Source organism: Lissotriton helveticus, chromosome 5_1, assembly GCF_964261635.1.
Source record: "Lissotriton helveticus chromosome 5_1, aLisHel1.1, whole genome shotgun sequence".
NCBI lineage: Eukaryota > Metazoa > Chordata > Amphibia > Caudata > Salamandridae > Lissotriton > Lissotriton helveticus.
In genome coordinates this window covers 1,071,398,169-1,071,426,108 of record NC_136065.1, presented here as the reverse complement: position 1 = coordinate 1,071,426,108, position 27,940 = coordinate 1,071,398,169, and positions in this window count along the sequence as shown.

Genomic DNA, 27,940 nt, shown 5'->3' with positions numbered 1-27,940 from the left:
AGTGACAGCGGAGTGAGAGTGACAGCAGAGTGAGAGTGGGGGCAGAGAGAGTGACAGCAGAGTGAGAGTGACAGCAGAGTGAGAGTGACAGCAGAGTGAGTGACAGCAGAGTGAGAGTGACAGCAGGATGTGTGACAGCAGAGTGAGAGTGACAGCAGAGTGAGAGAGACAGCAGAGTGAGTGACAGGAGAGTGAGAGTGACAGCAGAGTGAGAGTGACAGCAAAGTGAGAGTGACAGCAGAGAGAGTGACAACAAAGTGAGAGTGACAGCAGAGTGAGAGTGACAGCAGAGTGAGAGTGACAGCAGAGAGAGGGACAGCAGAGTGATAGTGACAGCAGAGTGAGAGTAACAGCAGAGTGAGAGTGACAGCAGAGTGAGAGACAGTAGAGTGAGATTGACAGCAGAGTGAGAGTGACAGCAGAGTAAGAGTGACAGCAGAGTGAGAGTGACAGCAGAGAGTGACAGGAGAGAGAGTGACAGCAGAGAGAGACAGCATAGTTAGAGTGACAGCAGAGTGAGAGTGACAGCAGAGTGAGTGACAGCAGAGTGAGTGACAGCAGAGTGAGAGCGACAGCAGAGTGAGTGACAGCAGAGTGAGAGTCACAACAGAGTGAGAGTGACAATGACAGCAGAGTGAGTGACGGCAGAGTGAGTGACAGAAGAGTGAGAGTGACAGCAGAGTGAAAGTGACAGCAGAGTGAGTGAAAGCAGAGGGAGTGACAGCAGAGTGAGAGACAGCAGAGTGAGAGTGACAGCAGAGTGAGAGTGACAGCAGAGTGAGAGACAGCAGAGTGAGAGTGACAGCAGAGCGAGTGACAGCAGAGTGAGAGTGACAGCAGAGTGAGAGTGACAGCAGAGTGAGAGTGACAGCAGAGTGAGAGTGACAGCAGAGAGAGTGACAGCAGAGAGAGTGACAGCAGAGAGAGTGACAGCAGAGAGAGTGACAGCAGAGTGAGAGTGACAGCAGAGTGAGAATGACAGCAGAGTGAGTAACAGCAGAGTGAGAGTGACAGCAGAGTGAGAGTGACAGCAGAGTGAGAGACAGTAGAGTGAGATTGACAGCAGAGTGAGAGTGACAGCAGAGTAAGAGTGACAGCAGAGTGAGAGTGACAGCAGAGAGTGACAGGAGAGAGAGTGACAGCAGAGTGAGAGTGACAGCAGAGTGAGAGTGACAGCAGAGTGAGAGAGACAGCAGAGTGAGAGAGACAGCAGAGTGAGAGTGACAGCAGAGTGAGAGAGACAGCAAAGTGAGAGAGACAGTAGTGAGAGTGACAGCAGTGAGAGACAGCAGAGTGAGAGTGACAGCAGAGTCAGAGTGACAGCAGAGTGAGATTGACAGCAGAGTGAGAGACAGTAGAGTGAGACAGCAGAGTGAGAGGGACAGCAGAGTGAAAGGGACAGCAGAGTGAGAGACAGCAGAGTGAGAGTGACAGCAGAGTGAGAGACAGCAGAGTGAGAGTGACAGCAGAGTGAGAGTGACAGCAGAGTGAGAGAGACTCAGCAGTGTGAGTATTCCAGAGAGAGCAGGGTATGCTTGTGCACTTACACTGTGCCCTGACACACAAGAGCTAAAACAAAGAACAGCTGAACATGTGTCTTGGGAGCCTCATGGAGGCAGCCGGCCCTCTGTGAGGGGAGCAGCAAGGAGAGGACGCACCCAACCAATCAAGCACAACTACTCACACGTGACGGTCTCAAGGGGCGGGTAGAGGGCAGATCCTCTAAGTGTTGGGGTCACTGTAAGACCCGGGTCTTGAGGTCCTTGTTTTAAAAGGATTCACTTTTAACAGCCTTCTGCCGCCTCTCATCCGTCTCCATCTCTTCATCTCTTCATCTTCAGCTGATCCTCTCCCTGACCAACGACCCCGCCGCCGCCAGAGCCAACCTGCACGAAGGGATGAAAGAGGTAGCCGAGTGGATGACGACCAGCCGCCTGAAACTGAACTCGGACAAGACGGAGGTCCTCATCCTGGGCTCCTCGCCCTCCGCCTGGGACAACTCCTGGTGGCCCCCCGCCCTAGGCACCGCACCCAAACCGACAGACCACGCACGCAACCTGGGCTTCATCCTGGACGCCTCCCTCTCCATGACCAGGCAAGTCAACAACGTCTCCTCGGCGTGTTTCAACATCCTACGCATGCTACGGAAGATCTTCTGGTGGATCCCCACCGAGACCAGGAAGACCGTCACCCAGGCCCTCGTCACCAGCCGACTGGACTACGGCAACGCCCTCTACGCCGGTACCACCGCCAAGCTTCAGAAGAGACTCCAGCGGATCCAGAACGCCTCAGCCAGACTCATCCTCGACATCCCACGAACCAGCCACATCTCCGGACACCTGAGAGACCTTCACTGGCTCCCCGTCAACAAAAGAATCACCTTCCGCCTCCTCACCCACGCACACAAAGCCCTACACGACCAAGGCCCGAGCTACCTCAACAGCCGAGTCAACTTCTACGCTCCCAAACGCCACCTCCGATCAGCCAACCACGCCCTCGCCGCCGTCCCCCGCATCCGAAGAGCGACTACAGGAGGAAGGTCCTTCTCCTACCTGGCCGCCAAGACCTGGAACTCCCTCCCGACCGACCTGCGCCTGACCCAAGACCACCTCTCCTTCAGGAAGAAGCTGAAGACCTGGCTGTTCGAGCAGTAGCGGCACCCCCCCCCCCCAGCGCCTTGAGACCCTACGGGTAGGTAGCGCGCTTTATAAGTGTCAATGATTGATTGATTGATTGATTGATTGATTGATTCATCTTCCTGTCACGGCCAGCAGCAGGAAGCAACCGGACACACAGGCTCCCCATAGCCAATCACAACACTGAAATGCAGTGTTGTGATTGGTCTGAGCACCGTGGTTCGGCACACAGACGGGAACAGGGAGCCTGTGCATGCTCCTCACCAGGCTGTCTAATGCAGCCTGGTGGGAGCATGCAAAGTGCGCATAAACTGTTTGGTCGGCCCAAGAGGGCCGGCCAAACAGTTAATGCGTACACCACTCCTCCCCTGGCTCTGGCCAGCCCCGCCCCACCACTGACTGTAATAGGAAAAACAAGCATTTGCAATGCAATAGGTCTCGTATTTGCAGGAGTTTGAGCTGTTGGCATTGTAAATGACAATGCCTTTTATGTACGTGTTGGTTTTAAAAACATAAATAAAAGGAATTGCCATTTACAATGCCAATAGCTTAAACTCTCGCAAATGCGAGATCTATTGCACTGCAAATGCTTGTTAGGAATGCATCCATTCCTATAAGGGACAACCAGGCTCTGGACTCAGACAATAATCCACCAATCTCCCTGTTAGGCAAATGTGTTTTGGCATTTAGAGGGTTGGAGTCACCAAAACATGAATATCAGGTAAGTTGTACTCTTTGTGACACTCCGGTAAAGGACTTCCCGAGAGGCGAAGTGACAACACCACCTCCCAGATCAGCAGGGACCAAGGTAAGCAGGGCATGTGGTAGACAAGGTGAGTAGGACAACACACCATGCCATTAAGGGTTCATCACAGAAGATTCCCTCTGTGCTGCATGCCCGGATCGATGGCATTGCAATAAGCAATCTCAGGGTCGAGGATGAAGGCTCTGAAAGAATAATTTGCACAATGACAATTAATATTTATAGGAATGATACACATGCAGGGAAGGTGGTGGACTTCATGGGGTTCTTTAGAGAAAATGCAATACAGTGATGAACTAAGTGAACGCAGGAGCCATACAGCAAGCAGAAAGTTGCTAGACATCATCTTGCAAATCAATAACCTCTTTACATTGACTAGGAGGGGCTGTGTTCCTTCTACTGGCCCTAACCTAGAAGTGCCTGTTTTTAACCCTCTGTATCTGAGCCAGCCACACGAAGAGCCAGTAGTCCACAATCTCCACTCCTTCCCTATCTTTTGTGAATCTATTGGACAAAAAGCACAGGCTTGCCTTTATGTCTCCTTCCAAGCAAGTTCCAAGATGTAATCCTGATAGACTTTTCTAAAAAAAAAAGTGCTTTTGCCAGCTCTGTTCGGTAGTTTTTGAGATAGTAGAGTTAAAACATTTTTTATAAGGTTAACTCTTTTGCATGTGTCTGCAGTTTGGACTTGTGAATAATTTGTGAATCCAGGATTTGATTTCAAAAAGTAAGAAATCTGATTGAACGAGGGAGTCTTTTCTCCCTCCATCTCTTTCAGATCTGTGTACCAGAGTTGGTACCGTGAATCTGAGAGACATCTGGGATAGTCATTACAGGATTCAGGGTACAGTCCCTGTGACCGCCATTTGTTTTTAAAGAGCCATGTAAGTGGGCAGGTTGGCTCATCCCCACCCCTAGCCACAGTGAGGGGAACCTAAAATATCATCCCTTAGGTTAAATTAAAAAAACAAAAAGTTGTGGAATTTGCGAGTTGGTTTTCTGAAATTGACTTGTGATCCTGATGCATGTTTTTATATACATTACATAAAATAAAGAACAAAGGAAATCGCGAAGCACTATGTGTCATACCGTGGCCATCAAAAACAGGCCAAGGCCAGTGGCTTTCTCCCCTATGCATAGCTAGAAGCAGTGAACAGCTGGAGTTGGGCACTATTAGGGAGCAGAGCATAGTTGCACGCCAGACCCTGAGTGTAGCTTATGTTTGGCTTAAGTTTGTGCGCAGTAGGGAGTTTTGGCCCACTGCACGTTGGGCGCAGAACCTGGCTATTAATTAAGTGCATTAAAAAATGTATTTAATAAAAAACACAGGTAATGCTTCTGGCTCATTTGGCTCATCTTCCATCATCTACCATGCTCAAAACAGTAAGTTGCTAATGCACAGAAACAAAAAAATAAGTTCTCAGGAAAATAACGTAGTGGACAGTGCAAATAACGAAGTGGGCATTGTTGTGTTTATAGTGATAAAAAAATAAAGAGGCATTTCAGTGGGTGTACGTGTTTGAGCCAGGAAAACAAAATGACAATACTACCAAATTAAAACGAAGATACAATCCTAGTGTCCTAGATAGACAGATGAAGTTCCTCTATTTGGGAATACAGGAAATGTGCCCTACCACACTAAGCTGGTAAAGTAAAATTAATTCATGTGGTCTTGACAAAGACTATTATGAGGCAGTTGATATAGGAGAAAAGCTCCATCATCAGAGACGTTTTAGGACAGTGCTATTAAGTAATGCAACTCTCAGTGAAAAAATAAAAGGCACCAAGAGTAATGACAATTGAATTTAAATAGCAAGTAGAAGAAAAAGAAATATGAGACACAATGATAAAACGATAACATTTGCTAAACAAGTAGTGAAATAACACTGGATGTGTGTATGATGTAATTACGATATTTGAGGCTGGATGTGTGTATGATTTAATTATGATCTTTGGAGATTTGAATAGATTTGCATAATATTAAAATAAATAGGAAAATAAAAAGATTTAAGACCCCATTCACAAAGATAAATTTACAATTATGTGTAAGTTTACTACTTTTTGCTATTCACAAAATATGTGCGGAGTGATGTGCAGGTCTGTCCTAGTGGCACCCATTCCGGGAGTGCCTGCGAAGGGAGTGATGGGTCGAGAATCACCATCGATCTTTCATTGCTGCACTGTCTCAAATGCAAGCACAAATTCCACATTTGCTCCTATGCTAAAGTAAACACAGTTTATTTTTTAATGGGTCCCCAGTACTGGTCAGCGCTGTTCACAACTATGGAGAGTGCACAGTGGCACCGGGCACCCGATATGTAATTGAGCCTCAGCAATTCAAGATAATATATACGTGAAGCTTACCAAGACAACAGTGCTTATCAGCTCAATTGTACTTAAATACTGAGAAATGTGAGGAGAATGGAACCGAAAATGAGGTAATTTCCAAAGGGGAATGTTTGGAGTGATTTACTGGACTTACTTGACGCAGGTAATATAGCCAAGAAGTAGGCAGCACTCTCTCACCTGAGCTACATATAAAAACTGGTCCATCAAAGCATCCTGAACCAGATGTTCTACATCTCCAGCATGATCTCTAACAGAGTTCAATGATTACATTAGGCATGTCCACTGTCTGTGGCATTTCCCAATCATCTCACGAACTTTGGAATAGCGTTTGGATCAGAGTGGCAGAGGTGTCAGAGGTGGAGAAAGTGGAACTAGCTGATTTGTCTTCATATGTAGGTTTTGAAATCGCCACCCTTACCCTCACTACAGATTTTTGATGTAATACAGAGTAATACCAACATCAGAAAATGCTGATTGCAGCTAAATATTTTTCTAGGTCAATTTTCTGTGTTCATCAAGTGGCATAACTGTCCAAAAGTTTCTCCCTGAAAAACAGGCGGTTATCAAACTAGTTTCCATCATTAAAACAAGGATTCCAAGGGGAAAATACAATAGTAGCATCTCTTAGTCTTAGAAACATCCTACTCCCTTTGATGCTGTGAAACTTGCTGTCGCGTGTATTAAATTTAGCCAAACATCTAAGTCCAAAAGCATTACATGTCCACTGTAAACTTTTTCTGATGAACTCTTGCTCAATGCCGGGTACCTGATACACCAAAATGTGCTCTTGTTGCCTGCGACTTGAGCACTGCTGCCATATCATACACTTACCAGTCATTGATAAGATCCTCAAAAGCAATTTATTGTGGGCCAACTTGAAATCTTAGTGATCCACTCCCATCTGATTTTCAACAGCACCAGAAACCCAGAACTGTCACCCAAATTGAATTTTCACCTGTTTAATATTTTATGGTTTATGGATCGGTCTTTGCATTATGTCCTCTACTGTATTTAGTAGACCAGGCAAGCAGACAATTAGTAATGCTGCATCATATGAATTCTATAGCACTTGACTAGGATCTGACAAGCAGTCTTTGCTGTACCACTACAAGTGGCATATGTTCATGTTTCCTGTCTGATCAACCAACTCAAGTTTGGGGCTTATTTACAAGGAATTGGCGTAGGTCGTAGCAACAAGTCAATTTATTACAATGCCCTACACCAATTCGAAAGGGCAGGAATGCACCCTATTCACAATATACAGTGTATTCCTGTCCTTTTCAGCAAGCGCACAAATAGCAGCCGTGCTCAAATGAAGGCTCCCTTGCACCATAGTGCGAGGGTGTCTGTAATGTTGGCATGATTGCTTTTGTGCAGGAAGCGACACCTTCCTGCACAAAAACAATCATTGGAGACGTTTTCCTCTTTCCAAGTGTGCTGCAAAATAATCTGATATTCTTAAGTGAAACGCTTCCACTGTTAAGGAAAAACACTTCTCTGGATTTAGAAGACACTATCATGTTGTAACGTTATGTTTGGTGCATGATTTGCATCGAAAATATTTTCACGGCTCGGCTCCTGCACAGGCTCTTAGCGCAGCTCCCCATGCTGATTTGCTGTCTCATCCACCTCTTTCTCCCCACAACAGGTCCTATGGTGATCTTGGGTTCAGCTGCCTTTGTGCCATCCTACCCTCGCCTTCCAGTGCACTGTGCTCCAAGTGTCTTCTTTCACCTGAGAAATGTTGCTTCAGTACTACATGGGTCACCGAGCTGTGGCCCACTCAGCCTCCAAAAATTAGCCCCAAGACTTGTTCCACCTCTCCATCTGATACCAGATGGCTGCTACTCTTGTAATGCTACCCATGATGGTGGGAGGTCTGGTACCTACTCGCTTGTGTTTCTCTGCCATTCTCTTGTCCACCTATTCTTAGGTCAGCCCCCAGCCTCCAGCATATCAAGGCCTGGAAGTCTGATGGTTATTTTAGGCTTCTTAACCCCTTCCATGCGGATGACAAAGCCAGCTCGTCATGGGCGTTACCTGCGCTACGCGGATGACGAGCTGGCTTTGTCACAAACCGCGTGATTTTTAGATTTTAGCGCAGAGCGGGAAAACCCGCTAGCGCGGTAGCGGTTAAACTTTATCCCCATGCAAATCTTGCATCAGATACCAAGTGTCATTGCTGCGGTTCTGTTAGCGCCGGTGCATGCGCATCCACCGCCAAGCAAGCTTAAGTAACAGATGGCAGTGCTGTCTGGGATCGTTACACTCTCCGCTCTGTGTCCTGCTCACTTTCAGCTGAAGGAGCTCAAGCAATATGATTCCATGTGTAAATGGACTGTGTGTCCCTGAGGTGAAAGGTTGGAAACTGCCCTTCCAGTGTCACCGGTACACTGACGCAAGTAGCAGATTGGTCCCTCTTATGCTGCATAGTAAGTACATACCTCTATCTAAAGTCCTGTCCATTCCATCAGGGAGGGGAAAGACAGCATAAAACAGCGAACATTGAGCTGTACTGGGGCGCAGTGACTGGCCTCTCTACACACAGAGGGTGGGTGTGTGATGCACAGCACAACAAGTGTGGCGTGCGCGATGCATGACATCCCGTAGTAAGGGGCCGTAGTGCCAGGGGGTCCTCGGCCTTGCATCTGAATTGATGGGGTCCACCTTCAGCAGAAAAGAGGGGGACACACCGGATGGGCCTGCGGGGGCTGTCGGGCAATGAGTCCACCATTTTAACTTCCCTTGTATTCTGCTCTCGCGAGCCCTGGCTAACAAGGAGGTTGCTGTTGCTTGACTGCATAAAGTGTTTTAAATACATTCAAGGTGAAGACATATATGGCCAAAAAAGCACTTCTAGGGCAAAGCGCTGCATGATACTGCAGTCAGGCTCTGCAGCTGTGTTTTACTCTACAAAATGCATCTTGAATGAGGAGGGGACCCAGCTCTGTTCATATCTCATATACAACCAGCCAGAAATCACAAGCCGCCCTCCACAAGCAGCATGAATCAGAAACAGAGAAGCAACAGACACTCAGACAGAACTCGTCGCCTCAAAAATAAAAGATGCTTCGACAAAGATTACCTTGAGAATTAGTAGGCGTCACATCACCAGAAGCTCAGTGGTTTGGACAAAAATATTGAAGCAGGAAATACACCTTTCATTTATTTTATTTTTTTATTTATAAAGTTTTATATAGCAGGAACCTGACCCATGAGGGTATCGGAGCGCTCTACAATATACAATTATTTAACGTTAGATGGTTGAGGTAGTATACATACATTTGGTATTCGCCATTCAATAAAAAGGAGGTAGATAATAGTACATGGATAGCATAGGTCAACAAAGAATGATCCACGAGGGAATCAGTACGCTTCATAATACACAGTTATCAAACATTAAGTGATTTAAGTAGTAAACATACATTTGATAATCGCTTTCAATACAAAAGAGGTAGGCAGTTATATGTGGATCACGTAGGTGATCCTAGAGTTCAAGTCTTAGGATGTGAATTTGTTCATTAGAAGCATTTTTACTTCTTTTTTGAAGGAGATAAAGGAAGAGATGCAACGTATTATTGGAGGTAAGGAGTTTCAAATCTTCGGTACAATCCCTGAGAATGCTCTGCAACCAGTTCTCTTTTTATGGAAGGATTGTGGTTTCAGTAGTAGTGAACTCGCACTTCGCAATTGTCTGCATCCTCCCGATCGCTCTAGCTTCAAAGCTAAGTAACTGGGGGCATTGCTATATAGTGCTTTATGAGTCACACAAGCGATCTTTAGGTGAATTCTTGCCTCGTAGGGCAGCCAGTTCAGAGCTTTCAAGGTCGGAGAAATGTGGTTATTTCTTTTAGTTCCTGATACCAGTCTGGCCGCAGCATTAGGCAAGGCCCTCAACGGGTGCCAGCTTGTACTTGGGGAGACCGCATAGAGTGGTGCATCCATAGTCTAGTCTTGGAAGCACAAGGGCTTGTACTGCCATTTTTAAGTCGGTCTGAGGGAGGAAGGGTTTAAGTTTCCTTAGTATACTCAACTGGTAATTAGCTCCCTTGGGGCATTAGTAATTTGTGCCTGCATGTTCAGGTGTTTGTGTATGGTGGCTCCCAAGGATCTTGCAGTCAATAATGTGGGGAGCACAGTCAAAGGAAGTTAAATGTTTCAGCAATAAGTCTATCTTGGGCGTGTGATTGGGAGGGGAGATGAGAAGAAATTCCATTTTTTTTGGTGTTGAGCATGAGGTGGTTGCCATTGAGCCAACTTTGAATATTCTGTAAAATAGCAGTTAGGGCGATGAAGTCTTCTGGTGAGGAGATTTTCATATACAGTTGTGTGTCGTCCGCATACATGTGATATAGAATGTTCGCCGAGTTCAATGCGTTTGCCAGGGGCTCCATGAGTAGATTAAAAAGAATGGGTGAAAGTGCTGATCCCTGTGGAACCCCTATGGTGACCATGGAGGGTTGAGAGAGGGAGGGTTGCATCATCTTGATTCTTTGTGTTCTGTTATTTAGGAAGGAGGTGAACCATTGTAACACTGAGCCCGTAAGGCCCATCCTTCGTTCCAGTAGGGACAATAGATTGTCATGCTTAACCATATCAAAAGCGGAGGATAAGTCAAGAAGTATCAATAGGCATGATTTGTTGTGGTCTAGCATTTTTAGTATGTCATTCAATATGTGAGTGAATGCAGATTCCGTGCTGTGACCTTGACGGAAGCCGGATTGGTGTATGTCTAGGAGGTTGTGATTCTCGATGTGGTTACATAATTGTATTAGCACACATTTTTCCAGCTATTTCGCCAAAGCGGGGAGGTTGGATATGGGGCGAAAGTTGTTGAGATCTGAGGTGAGGGAGTCGGATTTCTTTGGTATAGGTGTGACCTGCCCTACTTTAAGACAGTCCGGTATGGAGACTTGTCTCAGAGAGGCATTTACAATCTTTGCCCGTAGGGGTAGAAGAGATGTTTTTATCATTTTGAATAAAGAGGGAGGTAGGGGTCAGAGAAGTGATTGGAGGGGTTGATTGCTAGAAGAGTGTTATAGATTTCTTGTTCAGGGATGGGCGAGAAGGTGTGCCAAGAGGCATTGTTTTTTTTGGTTTTCATCGGAGTACTAAAATGGATCTTGATCTGAGAGTAAAGTTTAGAATCATGAGCAATAGGTTGTGGAAGGGCCTTCTTAGATTGGATGTTGAGTTCAATGGACATTGTCTTTTCTAGGAAGAAATTGGCAAGCTCATTGCAATTGAGTGTAGCTGAATCGTTCAGTTCCATAGAGTTAGGCATGTTGCACGCTTGTTGTTTGACGATTTCGAATCGTTTTTTGGGACAGTTGATGGCATGGTTCAGTTGGGTTTTGAAAAAGTCTGCCTTGGCCTTTAGAATCTTCCTGTTGTATGAATTCCTCATCACTCTAAGGTGGTATAGGTGATCAGCGGAGGGTGCTGATTTTCAAAGTAGGTCAGCTGATCCTAGATTGCGCCGATCAGAGTTCGGGTCATGGTCTCATTGAACCATGGTTTGGAGATTTTGGAGGAAACATTTTTTACTTGGAGCAGCGCCGTAGAGTCAAGCATTTCAAGCATAGTGAAATTGTAAAAGACAGCGAGGTTATGGACATCAACCATGTCTGTCTTGGGGGTCTGGGCGGAGTTGCATCGGTTTACCAGGGCGATGGGGTTAATATTGTGAATATTCCTTTTCCATTGTTTAGTTTTAGTGGGTTGGACCCTTTTTGGGATTTCCTCGATATTAATAGAGAAGAGAATGTTGTAATGGTCCGTCCAGTCACATGGAGTGATGGATTCTAAAGATACAGTGTTCGTTTTCGCTATGATGAGGTCTAATGTCTCTCCCTTGTTGTGGGTTGGACTGTCACAGAATTGGGACAGATCCTGATCTGACAAAAAAGATTTAAGACAGCTTACAACATGATCGTTTGAGTTGTTCCAGTGGAGATTGAAGTCTTGCAGGAAGATCTGTGGCACTTGTGAGTTGTCGTTGGATGAAATGACTTCCATTAACTCATCGATGAGCGTTAGATTATCACCCAGGGGTGGTAAAATATGTGAAGTTTGCTGGCGAGGCGCTTATTGTCAGAGATGTTGATACAGAGATATTCGCAGGAGGATAGAGAGATGGAGTCTGCTTGATTAACTGAGATTGTGTTTCGATAAAGGCAGGCTAGCCCGCCACCGGGTTGCACATTTCAGTCAAGGCGGATTAAGTCGTGGCTATGAGGAACCAGTAGGTCGAGGATGGGAGAGGAGGAACTATTTAGCCATGTTTCAGTAAGGACGATAATGTCTAGATCATTCTCGATGATGAGGTTGGAAATGTCAGGAGCATGTTTGCTAGCAGATCTGCAATTAATGAGTGCACACTTCATCTTGCAAGTCAAATGGGAGAGAGAAGTTTCCAATAAGTTGGTGTTTGTGAGGTTTTCTCTATTTATGGTTTTGTAGTTGTGAGTCGGTTCTCTGAGGGGTTGGTTTGAATGGAATGGATAGTGCCACATCAAGACTTACTGTTGTCAGTTGGACTGGAAAAAGATATGAGGAGGTTGACTATGTCGTTGTCGGACAGTTCAGCAGTTGCCCTCCTTGGCCGGGATGGGTCATTGGGGGAAGGTATCGTACTGTGCCTAGAGTCCTTAGGGTGTGAATTCTTGGTGATGTATCTTCTAATCTTTTAATGAATGAGTGTGTTGGACAAGACACTAAATGAGATGTGATGAAAAGTTGTTGCCATCCAGCCATATCTTGTGCTACAGAGGGTGGTTTTTGTGGCTTGTTATGTGATTGCACAGACCTGCACGTCCCGGCCCTATGCCTTTTTGCAGAGGCTTATACAATGCTGTCTTACACTGTAGAGGTGTCCTGGGGGAGGCTGGGGGAGGCAGCGGGAACGCGAACTTCTCTGCGTTTGGAAATGCAGTCAAGGTCAAGCCCTGACATCGGAAATGCAATGCTGCACCTGTCAGAAATGCAAGCGAAACCGGTGGGTTTGGTATCACCGTGTGAGTATAACAACCTGTCGCCATCGGGCAAAGGCGGACGCTTGTTTATATTTGCATTGCGCTTTCGCTTTAACAATAGCTGCTGCAGCACTCGTTGGGTTGGCCAGCAGCTATTGTTAAAGTAAAAGCGCAATGCAAAAATAAACACGCAGCCGCCATTGCCAGAGCCGACTGAAAAAGAAGAGTTTTTACTGACTAATGAAGGAGACAGTGTAATGCCACAAGTAAAAGATCGAGTCCTCGTGGGAGGTACCAAATAGCGACAGGGCGGTAACAAGGAGGGACTAACAAGCCTTATTATCAATCAGAAGCCAGCATTTACCATGGACAATGACATCAGCAAATCAAAAATATGGGCGGAGAGAAGGCGCGGCTTCTACAGCATATTCAACTACTGAATGCGTTGCAGAGCGAGCAGCACATGCACGCTGCAACGCTAGGCTCATCCTAAAAACAGGAGAAATAATGTTATTTCTCCTTATTACGCCACCCCTGGGGACATGCATGGTTTTAACGCATTCCCAGATTTATGTAATGTTGTAAATTAGGGAATGTGTCCAAAACCTATGGACGTTGCTTGGGAACACCAACTGCGACACTCATGGCACGCCTCACAGACAGAGTGTGAGGAAAAGCAGGGACTTGAACTGCGTTTCCTCACTCCATATCTACAAGGTCATGAAAAGCCATGCAGGGTGGCTTTACATGGCCGTGTAGATATGGCTATGCCCTGTGCGCCACCAGAACGTCACAAAACGTGATTTTTGGCAGTGTACATGGCTTGTAAAGAAGCCCTATTGTGTTTACAAGTGGCTACAGCCTGCATTTCCCCTGCTTGTCGAAGAAACACAAACCCGAACCAATTGTGGGTGCGATCGGCATGTGCTAGATCTGGCCATTAAATCAGTGAAGTTTGCTTTAATGTAATATATTTGTATTATAAGTTAATGCATTTACCTACTTTTTCAGTTAATTTCTCTCATTTTGTTCATTATTTATTTTGTATTTTTAGTTCAATAAATTGAGTTGTAGACAATATGAGGCCATTAAATGTTTTCATTGTTATGTGTTATAAATAAGCATAATATTTGTTATTTTTATACACTTTCCTCATGCACATGAAATATATATTAATAGAGTATGAAAGCGCACAGAATTATCACCACAAAAGTCGTCGACATATACACGATTGAAATGATTGACTTCACTAGGAAAAACAACTTTCAGATATCTTGGTACTTGTTTATTAACATATGATTTTATTCTCATGTTGCCGTGGAATTCTTTGTTCGACTACAGTCAATTTTGTTTTATTGGGCGACTGCATGACCGCAGCTGCAGAACAGAGAACTATATATTCTAATAATGTTATGAACACTAAAAATTGGACATGCACCAAAGAATAATAGTATTTTAAGAAATCCTGGTTTGCAATGTAGTAGCCGAGTGTGGATGAAATTACTTATATAGAGGATTTAACGCAAATTACCATCACTAGGGGCCATATGTATCATCAAACTATTTTGCATTTCCTAAATAGCGAATTTTAAGGAATCGCTATTTAGGAATTGCAAAACGGTATGTATGTACAAAATCGCTTTTCAATAGCGATTCCTTAGCATTCCTAATTTGCGATTAGCAAATTGCTAATCGCAAATTAGCCATTCATTTCCATGGGCCAGGAGGCCCATAGGAATGAAAGTGCAATTTGCGATTAGCAATTAGCAATTTGCTAATCGCAAATTAGGAATTTTTCCAAGGGTGCAGGGGTGTCTCAAGAACACCCTGCTGCACCCCTGAAAAAGACATTTGGGGGCATATGGCGCACATACATGCCCTAAGGGCATGTATGGGCGTCATATGGCATCTTTTGTTTTTTGGAAAAAAGCTTTTTGAAAAGAATTCGCAAATTACCACCAACTAGAAGTTGGTGGTAATTTGCTAATCCTTAATGGCATTTTTTTGCATATTTTTTGTTTGATACATTGCATTTAAGGAATCGCAAAATTTGCGATTCTTTAAGTGCAATCGCAAAATAAGGAATAGCAAATTTTGCTATTCCTTATTTTGCATCAAACATGTTTGATACATACCATGTGTCTAATTAGGATTCGCAAAGGCCGAAATTCGCAGAATTTCGGCCTTTGCGAATGCTAATTAGCTTGATACATATGGCCCTAGGTCCTGGTCCTTGCAACCTTATTACAGGAGGATCCAGGATCATTTTCAACTGCTTGGCTTGACCCCAGTGGTTTGCATGACCTTTTGAGAGGGGCCATGCACTCCTCCCTAATCTGCCTTTTTCCTTAACTCATAACCTTCTTGCACAGGGACTGCTAGACCAGCAGGGAAATGCTGCTCATGCAGTTTTAGACCAGCCCTTATTGAATATTAGCAGTGGCCGTGCATAAACACTTTAGTAATTATCGGCTCCCGCGAGCTATGCTGGTAGATGAACAGTGGCTTTCTAAAATTAGCAGGCCTCCACCTCTTCTCCCACGTGGTTGTGGTCATCCCTGCTCAAGGATATGCTCAGGGTTACATGACTAAACCTACAATGTAATGAATGCACCATGCGTGCTTCTTGGGTACATGGTCAGCCAATCCAGGCAGGGCATACATTTCTGCTCTTGCTGTATTGTGTATCGCTCTGTAAAAGCCAAGGACAGATTACAGGAAGGGGAGAAGGAGGAGCCTTGTGAGTAGGGGTGGGCATCACTCGCGTAATTTGATGTAGTGTCATTTCATGAAATTGCAGTAAAATTATGCAAGATTACATGAATTATGCAAGATGTGTAACGTCGCATTTAGCTCATAGTGCAAAATGCACATTTGTGCCCTGAATAGATCAGAGGATACATGTTAAACTATTAAAATAGCAGCCAATGCAACAGAACATGAACAGCAGCAGTCAACAGCTCAAATTACTCTTAATTACGTAGCAGGCATTATTGGGTAATATCTGGTAATTTTGTGTCACAAGAATACCACAGAATCGTCAACATTACTCCAGAGTTAATGTAATTACTCAAAGGCCTACTTGTGAGTCTCTCTGTGAAAGAGGATGCCTGCAGGTCTACATCTGCTACACTACCTCGACACAGCCAGACACGCTTGCACACCGGCAAATGCTGTGTGCACTAGCTTGTTAAAATGCAGTGCATTTTTTGAATGTGCAATTTCCTCTTGTGAATATGCACATGTGATTCACACACTTAATCCCCATAAATCAAATCAAATCAAATCAAATATAACTTTATTTCGATTCCACATAGAAATCATAAAAGTATACATCAATATAAAAATAAAAATACAAGCTACAATAAAAACCACGGTACATATTTTACATGATACTGATTTCCATAAACGTTTACTACCGGTTTCTCATACCTAGAGCTGATCTAATAGGGGAAGGAGAGTTGATAATTGATAGAATCCCTTCCTAACAGATAATTGCGTGGGGCTATTGATCTTGGTGAGGGGATGGGTGTGGTACTCGGGTAAAAATCATAAAGATCCCAAACGGAAATGGAGCCATCTTTTTCATGGGGCTTGAAGGATCGTAAATAGGGGACTGTGTGTCTGTCCCTAAATTTAACTAAAATTAAGTCCCCGGGAATTTCTTTAGGTGATGACCCCAGCCAGCCCACCCTTCTGACGCTCAAGATGCCACCGTTTTTATTGGGTGGGAGGGGTCTATTTTTTGATAGCCAAAACCGGACTTTGTGAAATAGGGCCTGATGGTTTTCAGGTTTCCCGTGGGTAGGTGGAGGTACTCCTGCGAGAACAAGCACAAAGGGTGCTGCTTCTGGAGGCAAATTTATACAAGCTGCTCTGTTAAGTTCTGCTCTAGTAGCAGAAGAGTTAGATAGCACTGGTTTACGAGGAATTTTGGTGGCAATTGGAGATTTTCTCTTAGGAGGTCGTACAGATGTATGGGCGGTTTTAGTAACGGTATTAGGTAAATAGTTGTGAGATTGACTTAGAGTTGGGACAGTTTTTGTAGTGAGAGGCACTTTGGGGACAGTAGGAAAAATGGAACAGTTAGGTATAACAATCTTAGCAGGTGGGAAAGAATTGGCTTTGATAATAGCCTCTAGGCTTGTCAACCTATCCCCTAAAATGTTGATTTGTTCAAGCAGGGGAGATAGTACAGATCTTAACATTAATTCGAAGTGGGGCAATAGTTGTAGGTGGGAGGATGCTGCTTCGTCCTCCAACGTTCCAGTGTGCGCCTTGGATGGGGTAGGATTAATGGCGAGCGATGAGGGATCAGCACAGTCTGTTTCATCGTGCTTCCTTTTTGCACAATGGCCCTGTGTAAGTCCTATAATTTGGCTGTTATCCTCCTTGGGTGATGGGGGTGACTCACAATGTTTATCTGCGCGAGGGTCGATAGTAGAGCCTTTTACGGGGGAAGGGGCTAAAACTGGAATAAAATTTGTCCCGCACGAAGCATTTAATTCCTCCCAATATGACACTTTTTCTGTCCTGACAGAGGATTGTGGGAGGGTTTGAATTGGATCTAGGAGTTGACGACAGTCATCAGAATCTATATCACTAATCAGATGGCTCTGAGTGAACGTGTCCAATTCCTGGGCCAGGCGACCTTTTTGGGAGAAGATTGGATAGGCCCCCTTGGATGTCATACTTTATGTAATGTGGCTATGTTGATACAACAAGATGTTCATGCATCCTCTACAAACGAGAATGGGCACTGTACCTTCTTTAGCAGAAATGTCAAGGGGTCTGGCCCGTCCCCGTCCCTCTCGTGCCGCTGAGGGCCGTAGAGGGCCCGCCCTTGTCCCGGGCTTCTCCCGGCGCCGGCCCGCGCGCGTCCCGCGATGCGGGGGCTGTGTCCAGAACTTGTAACGCCTTCAGGCGCGTGATTGGCGGCAGGCGGCTGATGACAGTGCCGCTGGGGAGTCTGGGGGAGGTAGTCCTTCTCCTCCACTCGACGGCCGCTCTGCTTGGATGGCGGCGGCGGGAGGAAAGGTCAGGCGGCAGCAGCTAGGCTGATGGCAAGTGGGAACAGCTTCCACGGATTTCACCCCCCAAGGAATAGGTAATGCAGCCCCCGCTCCACCGGGGCTGCGTCCAGAACTTGTAACGCCTCCAGGCGCGTGATTGGCGGCAGTCGGCTGATGACAGTGCCGCTGGGGAGTCTGGGGGAGGTAGTCCTTCTCCTCCACTCGACGGCCGCTCTGCTTGGATGGCGGCGGCGGGAGGAAAGGTCAGGCGGCAGCAGCTAGGCTGATGGCAAGTGGGAACAGCTTCCACGGATTTCACCCCCCAAGGAATAGGTAATGCAGCCCCCGCTCCACCGGGGCTGCGTCCAGAACTTGTAACGCCTCCAGGCGCGTGATTGGCGGCAGGCGGCTGATGACAGTGCCGCTGGGGAGTCTGGGGGAGGTAGTCCTTCTCCTCCACTCGACGGCCGCTCTGCTTGGATGGCGGCGGCGGGAGGAAAGGTCAGGCGGCAGCAGCTAGGCTGATGGCAAGTGGGAACAGCTTCCACGGATTTCACCCCCCAAGGAATAGGTAATGCAGCCCCCCATAAATCCTAAGCACAATTTGAAAAAAGGCTTTCAGGAATCGGGTGGCTGAGAAACTTTTTCAGTAATCAGGTGCCAGATGTTTCCTGGAAATAATTGTTTGAACGACTGCTTCGAAAAATGACTTGGAATTTTTGAAGCAAGCATTGATTATTTTCCAAATATAAACAAGAATTCGCAATGCTCAATGGTGCCATTGTCAATTGTAATGCACACATTGCAAGCTCTGGTAAGTCATAAGGGGTGGCCGGTGGAGGGCATGAAAGAAGCATTCCTTGTGGCTCCAATGTTTTTACACAAATGTAAAACCACTTTGGTGGTTTCAAGACATAGAATAGTTACCAACTGTCAAGGACAGGTGACAACCAGTTACTCAATGGAAGCTTACACTTTGTGTGTGCTGACAGCAAGCTGCAGGAGAATAAGATAACACATCACATAACAAAACCATGCATGGCTATATGATTCCCCAGTGATACATACACAATGTGCCACTTTTTTTCCTTTGCTAATTTAATCCTTCGAATGCTGAAATGTTGGTCTGCTGTTCCATGTAGGCTTGCATCTCACAATTCGCTATTGTGCAATGATTCCCAACCTGTGAATCTTAATGGGGTAGGGGGTATGCATCTCACGGAGCACGGTCCCTTTGCACCAGAAAGGATTAGGGAATTCACTGATGCACTGCAGAACAAACCCATTGCACTGCAAGTAGCCAAATTCGAACCTGGAAATATAAAGTTGCTTTTGGGATGCAGAGGCAATACAAACATTTTTATATCGCTTCAATCCCGACATTTCACATACTTCATTACCATTGTAATGTGCATACATTATGTGCACTTAGGTACAAAGGTGTATGTACTTTTCTACTGATTTCTGTTGGCTTCTAACTTAAACATTGTCATGTTGTTAATTTTTAGATAAAAGCACAAACTCCCCCCCCCCAAAAAATAGATACAAGCAACAGAAAAACACACCTAAACATATGTGCAGATTTTTTATTTTGTATTCAAATTTGGGAACCTGTATAAAACACATATTCCTGTTGAGAACTCAATTAGTATTGGAAATTTGGTTTGGTCAATGTTGCAACAACAATGCATGGATGTTCCAAAAGGGACTGCTGTTTTCAAAGTTATAGGAAAGATTGATCAAACTTCTTTAAACAAATATTTAATTGTACCAGTTGTTACTATAATTTTACAGATGCGCACACTTTCACAAGAATTATAATGCATTTATAGATATGAATGGTGCCTTTTAAATTGCATTAAAAGGAAAATTACACCTTTGTTTACTGAAAAAATGTATGTTAAAATCGCCATGCTTTTTCAAAAATGGATATATAAATAATAACACATTTTACTGTATAGCACAACACGTTACTACTGACGAGTTGCAATATTGATTATGTTTCAATTTTTTTAAACAGCTGGGAGGTGTCATATACGAGGTAGCAAATGGTGCTAGAAGCATGATATTCTTCATGTCTTGAGAAACTTTAAGAACAATGAAGTGGTTACACTATGATCAAGGTACAATATGTAGTCCCTATTGTTGGTGCAAAGTGATGACATCAAAGTGCCTCTCTATATTTACGCCTGTATTTTTGCAAAGCATCATCAAAATAACCACATGGCAAGGGCTTGAGTCTTTCAAAATACCAACAGAAATGTATAATGTGCTGGGCTTTATCACAATGACCATTTATGTGTCAAGAGCCATGCTCTATGCGCAGTGTCAATGGCCTATAATTAGTCTACATCTAACATTGAAACGTATTAAATTATTACTATATATTGTTATAAAATGTGCCCTTCTTCTTGAAGTTGATAAAAGGCAAAGTACATTTATGTCACAAAGTGGGCCTGTTGTTCCTAGCTCCTTCACTGTGACTTACCAAGTATGTGAAAACATTTAATGAACAGAAAATGGCCTCTTAAAAAAAATCGGCATCTTAGAACTATCACCAATGTAAAATCTGTAATTTACTTTGAAGGTACAGATTGGTATGGCATGCACGTACAGCACAATGGCCTGTTATTGCCCCCTCCATTGTCTTCTATAAAATGCACAAGCAGTTAAAGACATTTTTGGGTGTGGTGCCCTAAAACAGTTGAAAGATAGAAAAAGGAAAAGGGCGATTCGGTGGCCTCTGTGCAAATCAATATGGCACAGTGGATCAGACACTTTGAAAATTAAAAATGTTGAGACTTTTTAAGCATCACTCCTTTGTTTTTTAATGTCCAATGTTTTCCAGTCATTCATGCTTCAAGGTGATGAATATATAAAGCTTTTAAAAAGAGCAGCAATAATCAATTGACTGAACAGTGAAACTAAAGTAGCAAAATACAAAAACCGAAATTGGAGAATATATATCTACATTGTGGTAATTTCTCAAGTTCAGATATGAATGCCTACGGGAAAAGTATGTGAAATTGATAAACAACCTACATTTCTTCAGTTTCTGTAAAGTTAAGGATAGAATATTCGGAATCTTGTTTGCGCTATATAAAACTTTATAAATCAATAAAATAAATAACGTTTTTTAAATATGAAGATTAGAAGCTTTTCAAAACCGGAAACATACACAATTTGTAATGATCTGGAATCTACTATATATTGGTGAGCATATTTGTCAAACTTGTGCAGTAAAGATGGGCTTTTGTAAACCTTGTCCATGCGTTCTTTTAATCAAAGATCAGTAGTAATGCAGTATAAATTGAGATATTGCAGATTTAATAGTACATTCTAATTGCAACAATATATTCGATGATTGCAGGACTGTGTGAACTACAGTAGAGCTATGTCCCTTAAGCCATGCATACCATTCACAACGGCAATTCATTATTTATTTAACTGCGTGCACCGTTTAATAAACTCAGATTTGTGAAATGTATATGACAGTCTTTCTAAAACATGGCTTTTACTTGTAGCAAATAAACTGTTGCACTGATACAACAACTACGTAGAAGCCAGAACCTATTAGGTTTAAACCACAGCCCTATTTCCACTAGTAAGTGCTTTCACGTGTAGAAAAATGAACAACTCTGAATGCAATATACGATCGTTATTCAGAAATGCACGATCAGCATATTTATGTGTGGAGCGGTCAGTTATGAATGTGGAAGTTCGGCCAAGAACGCAGGGTCCGGTTTACCAAGGTTTTGCCTTAAAGTGAGACTGCCTTCAGACTGTAAAAAGCCAAAAAACACAATCTTATGACTATCTGAAGCCGAGAATGACCACCTTCAGATAGCCTTAAGTCGTAAGACTGTTTATGCAAGGACAAAACCCTTTGTAAATCGGAGCCTTTATTCATGAATTGAGTCTTAATATCGCCTGAAGTATGGAAAAAACGTTAGTATATTAGACCTTTACATTTTTCAACAGTCATAATTGACGCGTGGTGGGTGTTTGCATTTAAAGAGAGTGATCGGTGCAAAAAAGGCATTCGGAAAAAAGTTCAACAAATATAATTTAATGGAATTTCATAATATCGTCACATTCCTCAGCATACTCCTATAGGTGTTCTACAGTGTCACACTTTCACTGCAGTATGGCGTAGAAATACAGGTCGTTGTCCGAAATGCACATTTGAATGCAGAAACTAAAATGTAAGAAGCAACTAAAATAGACTGGGAACTTACATCATACAGGTAATGTCGTAAATCTGTGCAATTAAAAAAAAAAACAGGAATATTGCTGCCTGGTGCATCTTTCAATTGCTCCAGCCAGAATTTAGCAGAAAGCACTCTATTCAGACGTGAAAGGTATTCGTGAATTGACTGCCCCCTACTTATGGATATTTGAACATTTTAGTGAAAACCGTGTTTTTTTCAGCAAGAATCACGCAGACAAACGTACTTAAAATTTTGAAATCCACACACTCAATCATGCAGACAAACTGACTTAAAATTTGCAAAGCACACGCACTCCTATTTTGTGAAAGCAAGTTATCACAGGACAATAACACTAAATTGGCCGTGCAAATAAAAAGAGACCTACGGCTGCTAAAATAAGTACCAGTTAAGTTAAATAGCACGGAAAGCTCAGCAAAAGTGTGTTTCCACAAGGATCACAAACAGAACATGTGACTAATAATTAGCTAGACTTTGAACTGGAACAACATGTTAGAGAAACATGAGCCGTGGATTTTTCTAGTGTTTACATTTGTTTTGTTTACAACTCAATCCCTGTCACACTTCCTCTGCTATCATATGCTCGATCCCTGGATGTTTTTTTATTCTCTCTGTTTTCTAAGTATTATACTGGGTGACAAGGCATGCATCAAGGATTCTAGCTTTTAATAACATTTTGCTCTTACTATCAAATGCTGGTAGAATAAATCCATGATGAATTGAGGAAATATGGTTTATGTGTCCTTTTTCACTTCTTCAAATGAACTGCAACCACGTTGTCATATAAACCACCCATATTCATGAGGAAAGGTACAAAATTACATGTTCTCGTGAATAATTTCCAATATTCCTGGATGTTTTGTTTGCAGTGCAGTAAAGCACTGCTCAACATAGCTTAGTGACCTAACAGTTTCATGTGTGATGGGTTTCTCCAGAATATCCAAGTTCTTTGTTGATTCATTATTTTTTTTATAAAATTAACTGATAAGATATTCAGTAGAGTATTTCTTTCTCTACAGTATATCCTTGATCTTGATGTCACAGTTTTCATTTGGATCGCCCTGTATTGCATCTTTCATTGCCAATACCCGGTGGCACGCCAAGATTTATTTTCATCTCCTGGAGAATGCCTGTGAAAATGCTGAATGACTTCGCTCTCAGCTCAACAGGACTATTAGGTCGACACAATATAGCTTCAATCCCACTGGTTATGTTCTGGAATAGCTAATGTGTCATCACATCTAGATCCATGTACATGTTGCATAGTGTTTCTACGGTGGCACCTCAGTTGCTGGACAAAATGCTTGTATTCCAGAGGTTTTTTTCTTCAGCAGGAATGGTCAAGATAGTTTTAGAGCTATGACACATCAGAGTTTTTGAAGCAGCCATTTTGTCTTTTTTCAAGTTTCGGTTAGATCAGCTATCCTTTACTCATATTATCCACTGGAGACTGAACCGTGCATTCATCGATCCTTTTTGAGACTGCATAGGTTATCTTCATATGCAGTTCTTTTCCATTCTAGAAGTTTGTGCCTCTCCTGCAGTAACAAACAAAAAACAACATACCATCTTTCTGTGACCCTCCAATGGGCTGTTTTTATTACTCATGTACTTCCCTAGATGTGTCTTCTAAAATTGAACATGAAGCACAGTGAAATGTTATTAATGACCAAATTGTTGTCCTCAGTAGTTTCTTCTCTTTGCCAGTCAATTCCCAAAGTACCCAAACAACATGTTTCTATGTATTTTCAATGGGGCCTTCAATCAAATCTACTGAGTGGCGCCTATGTCCTGTTGTATTAGGTGTGCCCAACTTATCTATAGGCACAACTGACGGCTTCAACAACAGTGTCCAAGTTTCAAAGCAGTTTGCTTCCTTGATTTTCTCAGAATATCATAGCACAAGAATGGCCAACACTTCTTTCACAATAATCCTGTTGCTTTGTCAGGACCAAATATAATTCCAGATGAAATCAAAATTATATAATTGTCCTTACCATTCATTCCTTAAATTGCAGTTTCTCACTTCAAATAAAGTACCATCTTATTATATCTTGGCCCTGGGGTGCAGCAGGATTGTCATGAAACGTGTTGGCCATTCTTGTGATATGATATCATGAGAAAATAAAGAAACCTAACATGTGTTTTAACTATTGCTTTTTTTTGTTTCTTCATCAACTTGATGTCATCTGATATTACCACCTAAATGCCTTTCTATTTGGTGTTCATCATCAGTATATCCTTTCTTAGTATGCAGTTTCCACTGTGAGTGCATCTTTTTTAGATAGCAAAGACTACCTTTTCAATCACTTATCAAGCATTATTAGATTTCTAATTATGTCTCTACTCCTTGTGTTGTTATGATAGTATCACTTTTTGCAATCCTTTTCCAAAACAAACAGTATAAAGTATCTTAATTTCCTAATAATGTAGATATGAAAATAAGATATCACCTGAAGTTACAGTTGGAACTCTTCTTCTCAGATAGACGTCTGCCCATTGATATCACCTAAACAGATGCGTGTCGTTCAATAGGGTGTAATAGAGACAGAATTGATAATGAAGTACATCACTAGAACTACAAGTCTGATTGTCATATCTTTAAGTTTTATTTTCATCAAATATGTACATCACTGATATTTTCATTTTAATACCAGTCACCGTAAGACAACATTCCTGAAGGATTTGCCCACAAAGCTATGGTGGGCCATGGCTTCAGTTCAGATAAGGAATGAAGGGGTTAAAATGATCATATGCGTGAGGACTTGCGGCTAAATGTGAGTGCTGTCACCTCTCCAGCTTGAAAGCCTCATCTTTCTGTAATTCATCAAATAGTTCTAATTTGTCAGCAGAAGAAATTGCAACGCGTGCCATAAAATGACCTCGATCGGGATGGGGGTGGCGGTGAAACGTCTGTCACTTTGCTTTTTGTGTGATATTGCAAAAAAGTGAATGTTTTTTTTAATACAAATTTTTACTTCATGGAGATTTATTCATGTACGTCAGCAACTTTCTAGTCTTCAATTCAGTAGTCATTGACAATGCTATGCCAATTTACAAAAGAGAGCTGTGCTGTGTTTATATCCAATGCTATAATAACTCAAATTCCTAAATCAAATCAAGAGGGCTGTACAATGAAAAATACTTCATTTTCTACGCAAAGCCATTGATAGCGATAATGTCTGTCTTTATATCAGACTTTAAATCAGTACCGCCAATGGGGACAACACAATGATTCGAAGGTAGCACTCTCCGTTGTGAAGTGGAAAACCATGTAATCAAATGTAGTGGCCCAAAATAGCTGTTAAGGTTTAATTATTCTGCTGGAGCCCACAGAGGCAGCTCCATCACACCTTTGGTATCTCACTACAGATTTAAATCACAAAGTTGAAAAGTCTTGATTGTTGTGGACTTTTATTGTCTCTTTATGATAGAGGATTACAGGATTTCAAGAGGTGGGGAAGGGCATCTTTCGAAATAAGGGCCTTCATAAAAACTAATAAAAAATTGTGAACTTATGCAATAATGGCATTTGCATTGGACCCACAGCCACAGGAATTCAGCAAGTCAAGCTGGGCAATACTTTTCAATGGACACAGAAGATGTGTATAATGGATTTATGTTTTAAAAGAATTATTAAGACTAAAATAAAACATGTTGCACTCAGATGACTCTTTTGACCCATGTTAGACTTACAAATGCTTAATTAAATGAGTGGTTGTCCTACAAACTCTTACGAAGAAATGAATGAATAATAAAAGTCAAAACACATTGTTGTACCAGTCATCTCACTGGGCCTAGGATGATGTAATAAAATACTTTAAACCTCAGGAATTCTAGTCATCAGAAAACTTTAATGAATACTCTCAGAACTGAAATGACATTTGAAACCCCGAGTTGAGTGAACTAAAAGAGATAGTCAAGAGTGCAACAAAATTAAGCAATATTCTAGACTTGATCCTAATTACATAGTGGGCATCTATATCACATCTTGGATTTGAGAGACCGCAAATTATTAACCTTTTCAATAACATCTGCTAAACTACCTAAATTTAAAACCATACTTGAGTTATGTACTATACAGTTTCAAATGTTATGTGACCTCGGACAATCTAATTTGGCTCAATTTCCTCTAATTCCCATATTGCAACCTGAATTGATATTAGTGCTGTATCAAAAAATGCTAGAATCAGAACACCTGAGAATTAAGAAATCTGAAGTAATTATTCAGCAATTACTAAGCAAAGTAGAATCTCGAAGAGAGAAATCAAGCACCAGCCAAGATAAGACACCAAGGGCCCGATGTAGGTAATCCCAGATTACCGATTCTTAAATACCGAATCATACCGATTCTGTATTTCAGGACAGGCAAATGGGATGTAGGTAATTTTACCGAAACAATTACCGAATCGGTAAGTTTCGGTAATTACCGAATCGGTATTTACCGATTCGGTAAAAGTGGGAAACATTGAAGGGTGGCAGGGTGTCACTTTGACACCCTGTTGCACCCCTCAATTATGTATGGGTGCACATGTTGCAGACATATTGTCTGCAACATGGCACTGTTGGAAAAGCAAGAAAAATGCTTTTTCCAAGGTTTTCATTATTTACCACCAACTTGTAGTTGGTGGTAAATAACGAATCCTAAAAGGGGAAAAGCACTCATTTGAATGCTCCCTACATAGCAAAATCGGTAATTTACCGATTCGGTATTTTAAGGAATCGGTAATTTACTGATTCCTTAAAATACCGATTTGGTAAATTACCGAATCAGTAAAATGCCCACCTACATCTCATTTTCCAAATACCGGTCGGTAACGTCCGAAATTACCGAATTTCGGCCGTTACCGACCGGTATTTGCCTACCTACATCTGGCCCCAAATGTGCACCCCTGAAATTGACTCCAGTAGAATTATGCAAACTTCTAAATACTCCGTTTTGGAACTAGTGTTGGAAGAAATAACATATCCATCTTACCCTAACCACGTTTCCATCACTATGATGAGTCCTGTGGCGAAACTGTCAATTATTTGTTATCCAAAATTGTAATTAGCAACAGCATCATATGTTCACACTGCTTGTTTTCAACCAGCAGATGTGGATGTCCATTCGCCAAGATCTCAGGATGGTTGGTGCATTCTGAAACCAGCCTCATATTATATGACATGATGGTGTGACAGCTGCATTTCTGGATATCTCTTTTGAGCAAATTGAAGTCCCTAATCCATTTAAAAGTGTCAAATCCTGAGAGCATACTCTCAGTTTTTGTTTCATTGAGGTGCAGCCAATGTTCACATAATGACTGATGTACATGTGAGAGAAAGTCTTTGATGGCATTTCAAGTGTCCTGCTCCTTATGTCTGTTCAAGGGGAACCTGGCGTCGTCTACATACAGGTGAAACCATGCTTTGTATTTGATGCCCTATACTGTACTTGTGATGATATTTGTTAAGGAAGCAACGTTTGTGCTAAATAGTACCAGCGTAAGGCAGTATACCTGCAGAACTCCAAAGATTACCCAAATAGGTACTGAGATTAAACACTCTAATCTGCTACATAGAGAGGAGTGATATAGATAACTGCAGGCTAACCCTTTAATTTCACTGAAAATTCTTGGAATTGAGATGAGAATGTTGTGACCCACTGTTTTGAAGGTCAATGAGGATCAAGGCACAGTCTAGGTCCTTTTCTGTGTTATTAGCTCTTTCCAAATATTCATTGTCTTTGTGCTTTGTCATTGTCACTGTCTTAAAGCTGACCTGAAGTCACTGATAAGGTGGTTAGTTCTAAGGTGAAAAAAGAGTTGGGAAAGGACAACAAAATTCAAGTACTTTTGCAACTTTTGTCCAGAGATCGGCCTTTCTGAGTCTTCGGGGAACTTTTAAACAGTGTTACAATGGCAATTTTCATTTCTGAGCGACTTCATCTGACTGTAAAGATTCATGTGTGAATTTAATGAATTTTGACTTTATTGCA